This window comes from Jaculus jaculus, chromosome 4 (assembly GCF_020740685.1).
Source record: "Jaculus jaculus isolate mJacJac1 chromosome 4, mJacJac1.mat.Y.cur, whole genome shotgun sequence".
NCBI classification, from domain to species: Eukaryota; Metazoa; Chordata; class Mammalia; order Rodentia; family Dipodidae; genus Jaculus; species Jaculus jaculus.
Window position 1 is genome coordinate 136,030,819 of NC_059105.1, and position 13,935 is coordinate 136,044,753.

The window sequence follows — 13,935 nt, forward strand, 5'->3', positions numbered from 1 at the left end:
ATTTGTCCTATAAGTGTGTACCCATAGTCACATAAAAGACAAATAGCTTTTATAACACATTATTTTTTCTGCCTTGCCACGTAAAGTATCATGGAGGTTGCAGCTCAAGATGGCTGAAGTCACATTGCATATTTTCATACTTTTGAGTCCTTTGTCTTGTGTCCACAAAAATTAGGCACACAGACAATGAGAAGTGAGTGACATAAAGGAGATTCATAAAGAAAAAGGTATGAAAGAGTCAAACTGCCAGCATAAGCTTGCTTAGGATTTTAGCTAGTGCTCAAATAAAGAGGAGGAAAGGATTAAAGTTCTTGGAAAGTGGATAGGCTCAGCAGAGAATGTGAACCACTGCACAGACAGAGGTGCTATTGGAGGTGGGATGTAGTATATTTTCATTAAGTGGATAGCTATTCCTCCCACTTCCTTAGCACATCGTTAGGTGAGAGGTTATCTCTTGACCAAGTGAGTGACTGACAGGTTCCATTGTATTAACTCTTAAGGGAGAAAAATCATAGTTCTGATATCTCTATTCCCTCCCTTCATACCAGGGAGACAGGAGTTGGGGTCTGTGGTAGTTTAAGTGGGATAGTATAAATGTATAACTCCATAGACTCTGGTGTTTTATTAAAATTAAATTTGTAACTTGGGTCTTCAGGCTTCTGGCTAGAGGAGGTGTCACTGGGGCTAGATCCTGGAGTCCAGCCCTGAAGTCTGTTTGGGGCAGATCTTCATTCCAGACCAAAGGTGAGGAGAGAGCAGTTTTATCTCTGGTCTTGCTTACTTTTGGTGTTTGCTGGATGTTTAGTAGTTTCACTCTGCTTTGATCTGTGAAAAGGAACCAGCTTCTTCTGCCATTGATGGAATTTTCCATAGATGGATAAGATGAAACATATCCATTCCTCCCATAAACTGTGTTTGGCTGGATGTTCATACCAGCAAAGTGAAGCTGACTGCAACAGGTCCCCTCCTTTAATGACCTACAGGACTGATAATCCTGCTTACTCATAGTAGGCTGAATTCATAGTGCTCTGGCTGTATTATTTTATGAGAATTATTCTTGTGCTATGAACTAGTTGCTATTTACACGTATCTGTGTCATAATCATGTAATTTTCTAGCTTTTTGAAAGATCTAAATGTTCAACTCATTAACTGTATTGGATGAAAATGACAAGTCTCTACAAGACAAAGTAATATACATGCAATGTATGTTCTTAGTTATTTCTTCAATTAAAAAAAATAGTGATGACTTCTTTCTGCCCATTTGAATTGTGTACGACCAGTGAAATCAGTGTTGGGGGTCACACTTTTTGTGAGGTAGTGTCAAGTTTTTGACCAACATTGATTATACCCACTTCTGACCACCTAAGTTATAAAACTAGGAGAGCCAGGGGTCTAGTTTTGCGATAAAGCAGTGGGACAAACTTTCTTAAGTAATCCTGGCAAGGCAGATGCATGTCCGTGCCTTCTAAGGGCGTCAACTAAGTAAGCCATGTTAGTTAATGATCAAGTCTCTGAAGAGGCAGAGGGCTAAGCTCAGTTGAAAGTGCTTACCTAGCACGCGCAAAGCCTAGGTTCAGTCCCCGGCAGGATGATGCACACTTGTAACCCCAGCACTGATCACGAGTTCAAAGGGCTGCCCCCAAGTACACAGCAAACTTAAAGGCTAGCTTAGACTACGCCAGAGTGGACTAAGAATGGAACATTTGAACATCAAATAATATAAAAATAGATAATTTTTTACTTACTTTTTGCTGACCGGCAACTAAATAACCTGTCTCTTTACCCTGAGAAAATGCATTCCTGTTGGCAAAGCACTTGAACCGCACCCATGACTGGCTAGACTCTGCCTGAACACTACCTCACAAGGGTAAAGTATCTTCTTCCTTCTGTGTGTGTATATGTGTGTGTACACATCTGTGCATGTGCCTATACAAGCTGGAGGCCAATGTGAGATGTCTTTCTCAGCCACTTCCTACCTCTTTCTTTGAGATAGAGTCTCTGTCTGAATCTAGAATTCACCAATTTGGCTCAAACACTTAGCCAATGAATCCCAGGGATTCCCTCCCTCTCTACCTTCCAGTGCTGGAGAAACAGGCACACGCACGTACTACCACACCCTGTATTATATGTGTGTTTGGGGGATTCAAACTCAAACTCAGGTCTTCATCTTTGCATGACAATACCTTTACCAATTGAGCCATCGACTCATCTTCTGGTGCAGGTGCGTGTGTGTGTGTGTGTGTGTGTGTGTGTGTGTGTGTGTGTGTGTGTTTCTTTAACCTAAAGCAAATATGAGGCATTTAGTTTGCTTATTCAGTTCATGTGGTTCCAGTCAATACAGTTTCTCAAATTCAAAAGTTCAGATTAGGGTTAAGGGAATAGCTCAGTGGTTTAAGCATTTACCCATAAAACCTAACAAGACCGCTGTTAACAAGGCCAGCCTGAAACTGCACAGTGAATTACAAAAAGAAGGTGTCATACTTAGTTACAACAAACCATTGTCAGTCAGTATCTTTGGTTGTTTAAAGAATGGTCCAGACTTAGTGAGCATACTTACAGAAATACATAAGCACTATCATAAGCCTCTCTTTTTTTTCCTGAAAGTGAAAAATATGTTGATCTCAAATTCAGTCATTCTTCATTTTCAAAAGAATGTGAGATCAACATTTTTTTTTCTTTTAGCAGTGTGGTGGTTTGAATGGATGCTTCTCAACAGATTCAGACATTTATTAAAGCTTATAATGTAGATCTGCCAGCCCTAAGGTGTGGGGTGGATTTGGAATTCCAGTCTAAAGAGGTGCAGAGTGCTAGAGCTTCGCTGGGGTGCGGAAGTGTGCTTGCTGGTGCTGGTGGTGGCTTTTTTTTTTTTTCTTCTTCTTTTTTTCTCTCTGCTTGGATCTGTGAAAGGAGGCACAGCTTCTTCTGCCATTACCAAACTTCCCCTGAATCTGTAAGCTTCAAATAAATTCCCAAAGTCCACAACTATGCCTGGTTTGAAAGTTCATCTCAGCAACCTGAAGCTGAGTAAAGGAGTTTTCTTGAAAATAAGGGCTTGATTAATCCTTTGTGATTTTTAACATTTTCTTCTCAAAGAAGTTCAAAGACCAAGAACAATAGCTATGCTACTTTTTCTACTGCAAGCTTGAAAACTGTTGAAGATTGAAAGTATTTATGTGTACAAGTATTAAAGGTCTAGACTTCCACTGGAAGCATGGCTTTGAATGAAGGGAGGGTCACACAACCCATTTACAGCATTACTTTGTGCTCTCTCTTTTGTTTCAAGACTTACAAAGAATTAATTAAAAGTTGATAGGATTGCCCCTAAAACCAATTATCCTTTGGTCTGAAATGCTGAGAACACATTATTGAGTTTTCAAGTAAATCGAAAAACCTTCTGTCAGGGAATAGCATTATCTTAATTTATAAACATTAATACAAGAGAATATCTAATTTGTTTGAAATGATTACTATACACTATATTACCATCATCATCTTATTTTAAGTGTCTTAAGTGCTTAAGTGTCTACCAGAACACATTCACAATCTGTAATAGTGAACAACCACACATAATTTCCTGATACTGAATTGAGTGTTCTAGTTGAGGTGTTTCTGGAATGTAGAGACATAGCATTGCATCAGAATTATATTGTATTTCAATTTCTCACTTGAAGAACCCCCTCTAACCTGTTTGTCTTTTCAATCTTACAGGATGAACCACTGATGGCTTCAGGGATTTTTACCTTTCACTTTTAAATCTGTTTTCTTGTCATTGCAACATGACTGTACCATTTTCCATAAGTAGATTTATGTTTCTTTCCTTATTCATATGTACACAACACACATACACACATGTACACATGCACACACAAACCCTATGAGATTTGTGAAAATTGCAGGCAAAGGCTGAAAGTGCTTGCATTTAAAAATTCCTCCCAACCCCCAATACTGTCATAGAAAACGGGAAGAGAAGGAAGTGTTTGAAATGAATAGTGAGTGTATTGGCATCCTTGTTTTAATAAGACATTGTACTAGAAATTATTCTTTAAAATTTCAGTTTAAAAGATAAGGAGCTATAGGTCAGAGATGTTGAGTGACTTAACAGAGTAACTGAGGAATAGCATGTTTTCATAACAGTATTTGAAACTACAAAGTCTGACTCTAAAATATCTTTCTATACTGCTGTGCTTTGTCTGTCAGACACGTTCTGCTTAATTCAGAGCTGGCAGAGTTTTCAATTAAGTGACATAGGCTTACTTACTGCCAGCATTCCTATATTAACATGCCTTCAAAGTATTCTTTCCTTTAGCTGTTGCTAAAACATTATCGGGGTAAAAGAAACTTACCATGCCTAAAAGGCATATTTGTCTTCCATCTTTATGACATAAGAGTGACTAGAAGTGTTCCTGTCTGCCATTTTAATCTTTTGAACATGTGCCTGATGACCTTGAGTTAAGTGTGTCCAGGAATGTGTCTCCCATATTTTCTTTCTTTTTTTGTGGTTTTAACTATGCTTTACAGTGAGCATGCTCAGCAAGGTCCATCCTAAATGGAGCATGCCTGGAGTGTGCCCAAAGTACTGCTTTCCTGTATAGTATGTACAGGATCTCTGCATAAAAATCAGCATCCTTCCTTTGTTCTGCAATGGTTTGCTTTGGAAATAGCTCTTTTATCCTATCTGCCAGATATAGTAATTCTTCTTCCACGATTTTATTTCTCGATCATGCTTGGCTTTATATCCAATATGCAAAACCACTTCATTTAGTTATAAAGGGAAAAATGTAAAAAGAATGACATGATACCTTATCTAGAAAGTGTTCAGTTTTAGAAATCATAAAGGAACACCAACCTAGGTTTCCTACAATAAATTCAAATAGTTTGCCCCAATGAACAGTAGAGAATCAATGGGCAATTGACAAGACAAAATGAGAACAGATTCCATTATCAATGTTTAATAATATCTTTGTTATTTGAACTTTAGACACACTTATATAGAGAAGCATATATGTGTAACTGGATTGTGGTTTTGGAGGCAGTAAAACATGGATATCAACTTCTTACTATAGTATTTCTTTCAAGTATACAATATATATTGTTATATAAACTTTTCTTTTCCCTCTTTTGCTTTTCTTTTCTCCTTATTTTTATTTTACTGGCCATGCTATGGTCAGTAAAACCCAGCACTTCACATATGCTAAGGCTGATCCTTTATCCTCAGTTCACATTACATGTTCATTATCATGTGTGTTTATGTGCATGAATGTGCTTGTGCATGTGCATGTGTGTGCACATGGAGCTCAGAGTTCAACAATGAGTATCTTCCTCAATTGATTACTACCTTTGAGACATAGTCTCTCACTGAACCTGGAACTCACTGGTTCAGTTAGACTAGCTAGCCAATAAGCCCCAGGGATCCTCCTGCCTTTGCATTCCAAGTTCTGACCGTAGGCTCAGACCACTGCACAGTTTCTACATAGGTAATGAGGATCTGAGCTTCTTTATGGATGGAACCATCATCTCAGCCTCCTTTTTGAAATCCAAACAGATAGGCAACTGTCAGCAAAGTGGTAATGTGATGAAATCTCATCCAAGTCCCATCATTGTTCAATCTTTTCATATTGGCATGTGTTATATAATTACTTGACTAAGATTTTTCTCACTAATTGTTATTTGCTTTGTCAGTTTGTTTTAGGAGTCGGTGAGGAGAGCATTAAAACATTTCTTCCCACATCCACAAACATTTCTGCTATATTCAGAAAACACAGAATTGCCTCAGCATATTACTAAACTTTCATGGTCTGTTTTTGAAACAATGCAGCCATAATTCCAATAAATTCCACTATATTTGGCAGAGGATACTTTATTTCCAAGGATACATTGTATCTACTAAAGAATGGAGAGAGAAAATAAAAATAAAAAGTATTTATGTAGCTTTCTATATCTCTACATCCTAAAATATTCCATGCATATATCAGTCCTCCATTTTATTCCATAGTAGGATCTCCTGAATTATTTAGTGATTTCTGGTATGCTTATCCCTTTCTTCCCTCTTTGAGCCACCTGAGAATTGCATCAATGTGCTATTTCTGTTCACTAATGAAAACATCAGAAATCAGGCTTAAAAATGTTAAATAAGACTGAGCCAATCAGTCCCCTACTGTTGTTCATTTTGAAGCTGACTTTGTTCAAAGACAGCTTTATTCCCTGTTGATACTTTGTAGCTAACCCTATAATTGTGAGTAAACATTACCAAACAGGTTGGGGGATTGCCAGTGTGAAATAGACGAGCTGGAATATGATCTACATAACCAGTCAGAAGGATTAGGCCTATGTCATTAGTTCAGACTGATAAACAGAGGAGTCAGTGAGGCTCCCCAGCACCCAACACCAAAATTACCTCCCAGACTTCCTAAGCTACCTCAGGGACTCATTCTATCAACAGCATTCCCATGGAAACCATTGGGAAGATAAGCACATTTTATGAGACTGAAACACCTTCTACTGCTCTAGCAAGGCATATAAAATTTTAAAAATAATTTTTACAATTATGATGAAAAGATAATGTTTTTTAATTCATAAGATCAAGGAAACTATACCAGTAGAAAGAATTAATCAAAATTATATCTATATCTATATATCTATCTATATCTATCTATCTATCTATCTATCTATCTATCTATCTATCTATCTCTGTGTGTGTATTATATAATTATATTGATATTTATGTATGTATGCTCATATTTTGGTCTTTTTCACTTATCATACAATATGAGCTTTCTCATATCCATAAAAAACATGTCCTATATAATGTCTATATAACTCATATTGTCCACATAGTTGTGAAACATATTATAAACTTATTTTAAAAGCATAGGTAGTTTGAATATCAGGTCTTACACTGTAGTCTTTGATCCTTTTTGTGTTGATTTTACACAGGATGAGAAGGATCAAGTTTCACTCTTGTGCACATGACAAGCCAATTTTCCCATTACCATTTATTTAAAAGTCTGTCCTTTCCCTCAAGTATGTTTTGGCACCTTTGGAAACACTTCAAGACATTGATGTATGCAATGATTTTTCTAGATAGGACATGTAATGCACAGAAAACAAAAACAAAATATGAACAAAAGGAATTATATCAAGGTAAAATGCTATACATAAAATAAACTAGACATTAGAGCAAAATGAGACTCAGAAAAAATGTTTGCATATCATTAATCTGACAGATGGTTAAGTCAGGGATATATAACAAACTCAGAAAACAAAGAAATTCCTGGGAGTGGTGACACAAGCCTGAAATAGCATAATTCGAGATGCCAAGGCAGGAGGATTAAAAGTTGAAGGTCAGCCTGAGCTCTTTATGGATCCCTGTGTCAAACAAAACCAAACAAGTTGAAAAATCAAAATAAGAAATACAGTTTAAATATAAGCAAGTGATCAGATGTAAATCAAAAGAAAACTTGCAAATGGTCAGTAAATCCATTAAAACCTGCCCAGGATTGTGCTAGGGATTGACCCAGTGGCCCAGTGAGCAAAGTGCAGCTGCACAAGCATGAAGACCAGAGTTCAGATCCACAGCACACATGCAAATGCTGCTGTCTGTGGATCTGTCTGTAGTCCAAGCACTTGGAGGCAGAGACAGAGGATCCCTACAATAAGATTGCTAGCCAGACTAACAGAATGTGAGAGACCCTGCCTCACTCAGTAAACAAAGAGGAAAGTAATGAAAAGTAAGATACTATTTGGTATCGAGGTATGGCTTCCACACTCATGTATACACACACACACACACATGTACAAATATGTACACAGACACATGCATACCACACACATGCAAGAAGAACCTTAGTATCACTGGTTGTCAGATAAATATAAATCAGGAATACAAAAAGATGCTATCTTAATGCCAGTTAAAATATTTAAGAAGCTAAAGCAGGCCAACCTGGTGATTGCTGGCAAAGACACGCGGAAAATGAGCTCTGTCACACTGTGAGCGGCATCAGCCACTTCCTCGTTGCTGGGACAGAATACCAGCCAGAAGCAGCTTGTGGAAGGAAAGGGGTCGTCTCAGTGGAAAGGTTGATCTTGCCTGGGAAAGCATGGCAGGAGCAGGAAGTTGAAGTCACAACATAGCACCAGCAGGGCAGCCTTGGAGAGTGAGAGGGAGAGAGAGAGAGAGTGAGAGAGAGAGTGAGAGAGTGAGTGAGTGAGCGAGTGAGTGAGTGAGGAAGAACAGCACACAGGACTGCGCTACCAAAGCTCGGGGTCCACCTCCAGTGACATAATTCCTCCAGCAAGACTCAACCTCTCCTAAAGGTTCTACAGCCTTCTAGAACACTATAACCATCTGGGTATTACATATTTGAACACGTGAGCATAGAGGAGGCATTATATTCAAACCACCATGATGGGAAAGAAAATTAGTATAGTGACTTATGGAGAACAATATATCTCAAAAAAGAGATGAAAGAAAAAGGTATCATATGATCCAGATAGCCTAGTTCTTGAGCACACATCCAAAGGAACAGAGAAACAGAAACCAGCATTCTAAAGAGATACCTATACACCATAAAACAAAAATACCAGTAGTTGCTCATCAACATATAAATGAGTAAAGAAAATATGATATATGTGTGTGTATACATATATATATATATATACAGAGAGAGAGATATTTGTATCATAAAATATTCAACTATAAGAAGAAAGAGAAGGTTATTTGCAGTACAATGGATGAGATTCAAGGGCAATATTTAATTGAAATAAGCCAGACGCAGCAAAACAATAATTACACATTGCCTATCATATGTAGAAGCTAAAAATAAAAAAAAAAAATCTGTGTAGAATGACTGGAGGTTGGGAAGGCTGTTTGGATTGGATTGTGTCAATCTATGTTATATTGATATAACACATCAAACCCTGTTAACAGGTCTAAGTAATATATGTTCACAAAACAAAAATCCGATAATTTAAAAAGATTCTTAAAAACATATGTAGTTCAGATTGTAACACAATGCTTCATATGCATTGAGGTGAATAAGGCATCTCTAATTTTGTAGCTATGTGTCCAGTTGTTAACCTGAAAAGCAGCAGGTTAAGTAATTGTAGCCCAGATTGTTCAGTGTGCAGGTTTTAGTATAAATGGCTCCCTAGCCTCAGGCAGTTTGGATGAAGTTCCTACATAGTTTCCAGCAGGCTTACAAGGTGTGTCACTGGGGAGGAATCTAGAGTCAGCTTGTGTTTGCGGGTGCTGGCTGTTGTCTGTCTTCTGTGGCTGTGCAATGAAGAGAGCCAGCCTCTTCTGCCATGACGAAGCTGCCCCTGGGATCTGTAAGCCCCAAATAAGCCCTCTCCTCCCAGAAGCTGCTCTGACAGGGTGATTGGCCTAGAAATGAGAAGGTAACTTTACCACATTCCACGCCTGGAAAAGCAGAGGAAAGTCTATTTCTTGCAGTTCTTTGAATAATAACTGTACTCACTGATTTAAATCCTTCAGGTTTCAGATTCTTCACCTAAAAAGTAGACACTAAATGAAATAATTATTGTAGTTATTTAAAAGTATAGCTAAGATTTAAATATGTCATTTACATGTTCCAGGAGTAGTTTTTAAAGCTAAAATTTTTTTTAAGTAGGGTCTTGTTCTAATCCAGGCTGACCTCAAACACCCTCTGTAGTCAGGCTGGCTTCAAACTCTCCTTCATCCTCCTACCTCTACCTCCAAAGTGCTTTGATTAAAGGTGTGTAACCACCACTCCCAGCTCAACAAAAATATTTTTTTAAAGAAAGAAATCTAGGAGACTAAATGTATAGATTAACCTTGCACATGCACATAGTTTCAATATGAAAGTGTAACTAAACAAAGGAAGTTATAGTAGAGAGAGAGAGAGACACTTAGGAGATTGAATGTGTGAACAACGCTGGTTAAGAGAGGGATTTAAGATGCTGACACTGCACAGACCAGTGCCTGAGGGCTGAGTGACTTAGTGAGGACATTGAAATAAATTGGGTATCGAGAATGATTTTCTTGTTTGTGACGTGGGCCGGTGGAAAGTACAAAAGAAGATACAGGGGAATGAGAGTAGGAAATACGGAGAAGTGGTGAGTCCACAATGAGACTCCGAGTTTGAAGTGAGTGTGGCACCTCCACAGTGAGATGTTCTTGAGGCAAATCGACACACTGGGAATTACAGAGCCAAGGGTCAGAAGATGAGAGATGGATGACATCAGGAGAGAAAATCCAACTCATAGAAGGCCTTTAATAGTGCACACCTTTAATCCCAGTACTAGGAAGGGAGACGTAGGAGGAGTGCCATGAGTTCAAGGCCACCCTGAGAGTAAATAGTGAAATCCAGGTCAGCCTGAGCTAGAATGAGACCGTACCTCAAAACAAACAAACAAACAAAGTTACTAGCAAAAATATTTGTGTGGTTTCATCTAGATTCTAGACTTGCCAAACACTTTCTATTCAGACCTTCTTTTCCAATTATGGTTGGTAAGAAGAAACAACTAGCTTATCATATTGAGGACTTCTAAAGATTCTCCTGGATAGCTTTAGAGGCCACATTCAAAAATTAATCCAGGGCTGGAGGGATGGCTTAGCAGTTAAGGCATTTGCCTGCAAAGCCAAAGGACCCAGGTTTGATTACCTAGGACCCATGTTAGCCAGTCGTCTGGAGTTCATTTTCAGTGGCTAGAAGCCCTGGCACACCCATTCTCCCTCCCTCTCTCTCTCTCTCTCTCTCTCTCTCTCTCTCTCTCTCTCTCTCTCTCTCCTTCTTTCTCTGTCAAAAAATAAATAAATATAAAATATAAAAAATGTTTTAAAAAAACTTGTACTTCAGAAAGAAGGGTGTAGCATGGGTAGATCTGAATAAAAAAGTGGGAGTGAACATTAAAGCAAATGATACACATATCTACAAAGTTCCTGAATGCATACTTTAAAAAAAAAAAAAACCTGTAGGATATTTAGAATAGGTTTTGTTGATTTACTTTCTCAATATATTCTTAATTTCTGGTCTAATCATAGTGGGGGGGGGGAAGCAGAACTCTTTTGTTACCACATTTTTAATTTTTATTTTATTTATTGATTTTTTCCAGGGTCCTTAGGCTTCACAGGCAAGCACTTAACTGCTAAGCCATCTTTCCAGCCCAGTCTGCCACTTTTTTTTTCCTCAATTTATGTTAACATTTTCCATGATTATAAAAAATATAAAAAGTCTTGGACCATAAGTATTCCTCTGTTCAAGATATGTAGCACAGGGTCACAAACCCCCAGGTGGAGTAACAAGACTCCAGGCACCATATCAAGAATTCACAATGATATGACCATGGCTCCCTTCATGTCTTGTCATATCAGTTTATGTTTTAGCAATTTTGAAACAAAGCCACCCACAGAAACCCTTTGTTCATTTTATTTGTTTGTCTTTTGTGTGCATTTCCACAGGCACCCATCTCCCATCACATAGACAAGTCCCTAGAACCCCGAAGAGGAATACACCTCTACTGTTGTTATTTATTTCTGTTGAGTATAGTCAACAATCACTCAAGAATTTCAGATGTTTTCCAACTAAGATTTTGTATCCTTTTTCTCTGTAACATACTTGTTTCTTTCTCAACATCTCAGGAGTATTTTTAAATAAAGGTTGTTGTGATGATGGTGTGAGATAGCAACTTTCTTCTATTCCAGACTTATTTATCTTACTCAGAGCCATTTCTAGGCTATGGTCCAAAATAGCCTCTAACCACCTAAGCTGTTCAGTGAAGTGTATCAGAAAGCAGTGCTTGAAATAGCTCTGAAATATGTTCGCTTCCTTCATTGGAACCTGTTTGCATGCCAATCAAGAGCAAAGCAATTAAAATCCTGCCAGGATCAAAGCAAGCGCCTTGCTATTGCCACTGCCAATCCTTAAAACCATTTCCTCACCACCTTTTGTTAAGACCCTGGTGCAATACCTAGAAACCTGCCAGTGGTCTTCATAGCTCCTTTTTCCAAATATAGGTCAACAAATTTGTTGCTGCAAAATACATGCTGCAGACTGCTACTTTTTCCCACCTCACCTTCCACTCTTTTACATTTCCTCGCCCTTGGTAAAGTATCTGTTTAATAACAATATTGTACCTTTAATCTTGCATGCACGTACATTTCATTTTCATATCCTAACAAAGATGTACTGTGTCCCTCTAATTATTGTGCACATCCATTTTCCTGATGTGCTTTCACTCTGCTAATAAGATAATCCTTTTGCAAATTTTTCTGGCACAATCCATTGAATCTTAGTACAGTATGTTATCAGCTTCCTCAAGGTAATCAGCAAATACATTGCTGTGGGAGGCAGACAGTCCCTTTCTGGATTATTCTACCTCCTCATCAATAATCGAAAGGACCAGCTAAGCAATTTACCTTGCCCTCCCCTAATCCTCTTGCTCCCCAATCCAACCAACCATGTGCAATTGACATGCAACTTGTTCCCACCTTTCTGCTCAAGGATCTTGACATTTTAGGGTGCTCAGAGCACAGTTCTGTGACAGAATGCCAAGATGTAAGTGAAAAAAGTTTCACCACCGCAAAGCTGTCTGTGGATGTGAAGAGAAATACGGGGTGGCTGTCTGAGTAATGCCAAAGGTGTGGTGGCTGAAAAGGGAATGCAGGCTAAGCCGTGTGGAGCTTTAAATTGCATGAATGATGGCTTCTGTTTCCCACTTCATTTTCTGGAGAGTTCAATGTAACCATGTTGTAAAGTTTTGATTCTCAGAAGTGACAGTGACACACACAGACACTTTCTACTTTATAGTTCTTTGCTACATAAATATTAGTTTTGTTATCACTTCAGCATGCCTAATGTCATTCTAATCCTGATTCCTCACCCTATCAATTTGTCTAAAATATAGCTAACTCATACACAGCAAATAATATATGATGGCACACAATGTTCTTAATCCCTCAACACTTTTATCAGAGAAACTATGTTCTAGTTCACTTTATCAAAATTGACTCCCTTAAGATTTAAACAAGTTTGAAGATGAAATGCTTTTCATCAGTTTATTTTTAGGTATAGCAGTCTGATATGACTTTTTTGATATACTGGTATTTGTTACCATGTACATAAGACCAAACTCAACTTCACTAATTTTTTAGAACTGTTTTTGACAGTTTTCATACATGTACATATTGTATTTTGATTATGAGACCTTCCCATTACCTTCTTTTGTTCACTCTGCCCTGCCCTCCTTCCACTAAACCCCTTCTTTCCAAGTTGAATTTCCTTAGTTCTTTCTTCCTTCTCATTACCCCCAAGTTCTCATCCTGGTTCTCTTCTTTCTCCTTGGAATGGCAGAAAAGCACTTGTGGCAGTCATTTCTCATTCCTGGGACCAAATACCCTAGCAGAGGCAGTTTATCAAAGGGAAGACATTTAATTCAGCTTACAATTTCCACGGGTAGTTTTATGGTGAGGGAGGTGTGCGGGGAGCAGGAAGCCTCTGAAACATCTCACTCATGTCAGGAAGCAGAGGAGATGAAGATGAGCTATAATTCCTCAAAGTACATCTCTGATGACACACTGCCCTCAGCAAGGCTCCACCTCCTATAGGTTCTACTAGTGGCACCAGCTGGGAACGATTGTCCACATACAAGAGCTTACAGGCAAACTGACATCCAAACCACCACTGTAGTAAATTTGGTCAGTGAAGTCCAGCTTATCAACCAGGGCAAGGGGCACATAGAAGCATTGGGAAATGTGAAGAATTTTTCTAGGGAATTTCACTGAGAAGATGGACATTTATGAAACAGGCACAGAGCTATTTGATAATAATTGTTTGTCTTAAATATTATAGCTTTTTTGTTTTGAGCAAAACATCATGTTTTTTGAAAGATTTAAACAAGTACAAATTGAAGTATAGAAAGCTTGGATCATATTTAAATCTCTTAAATTTTCTCTA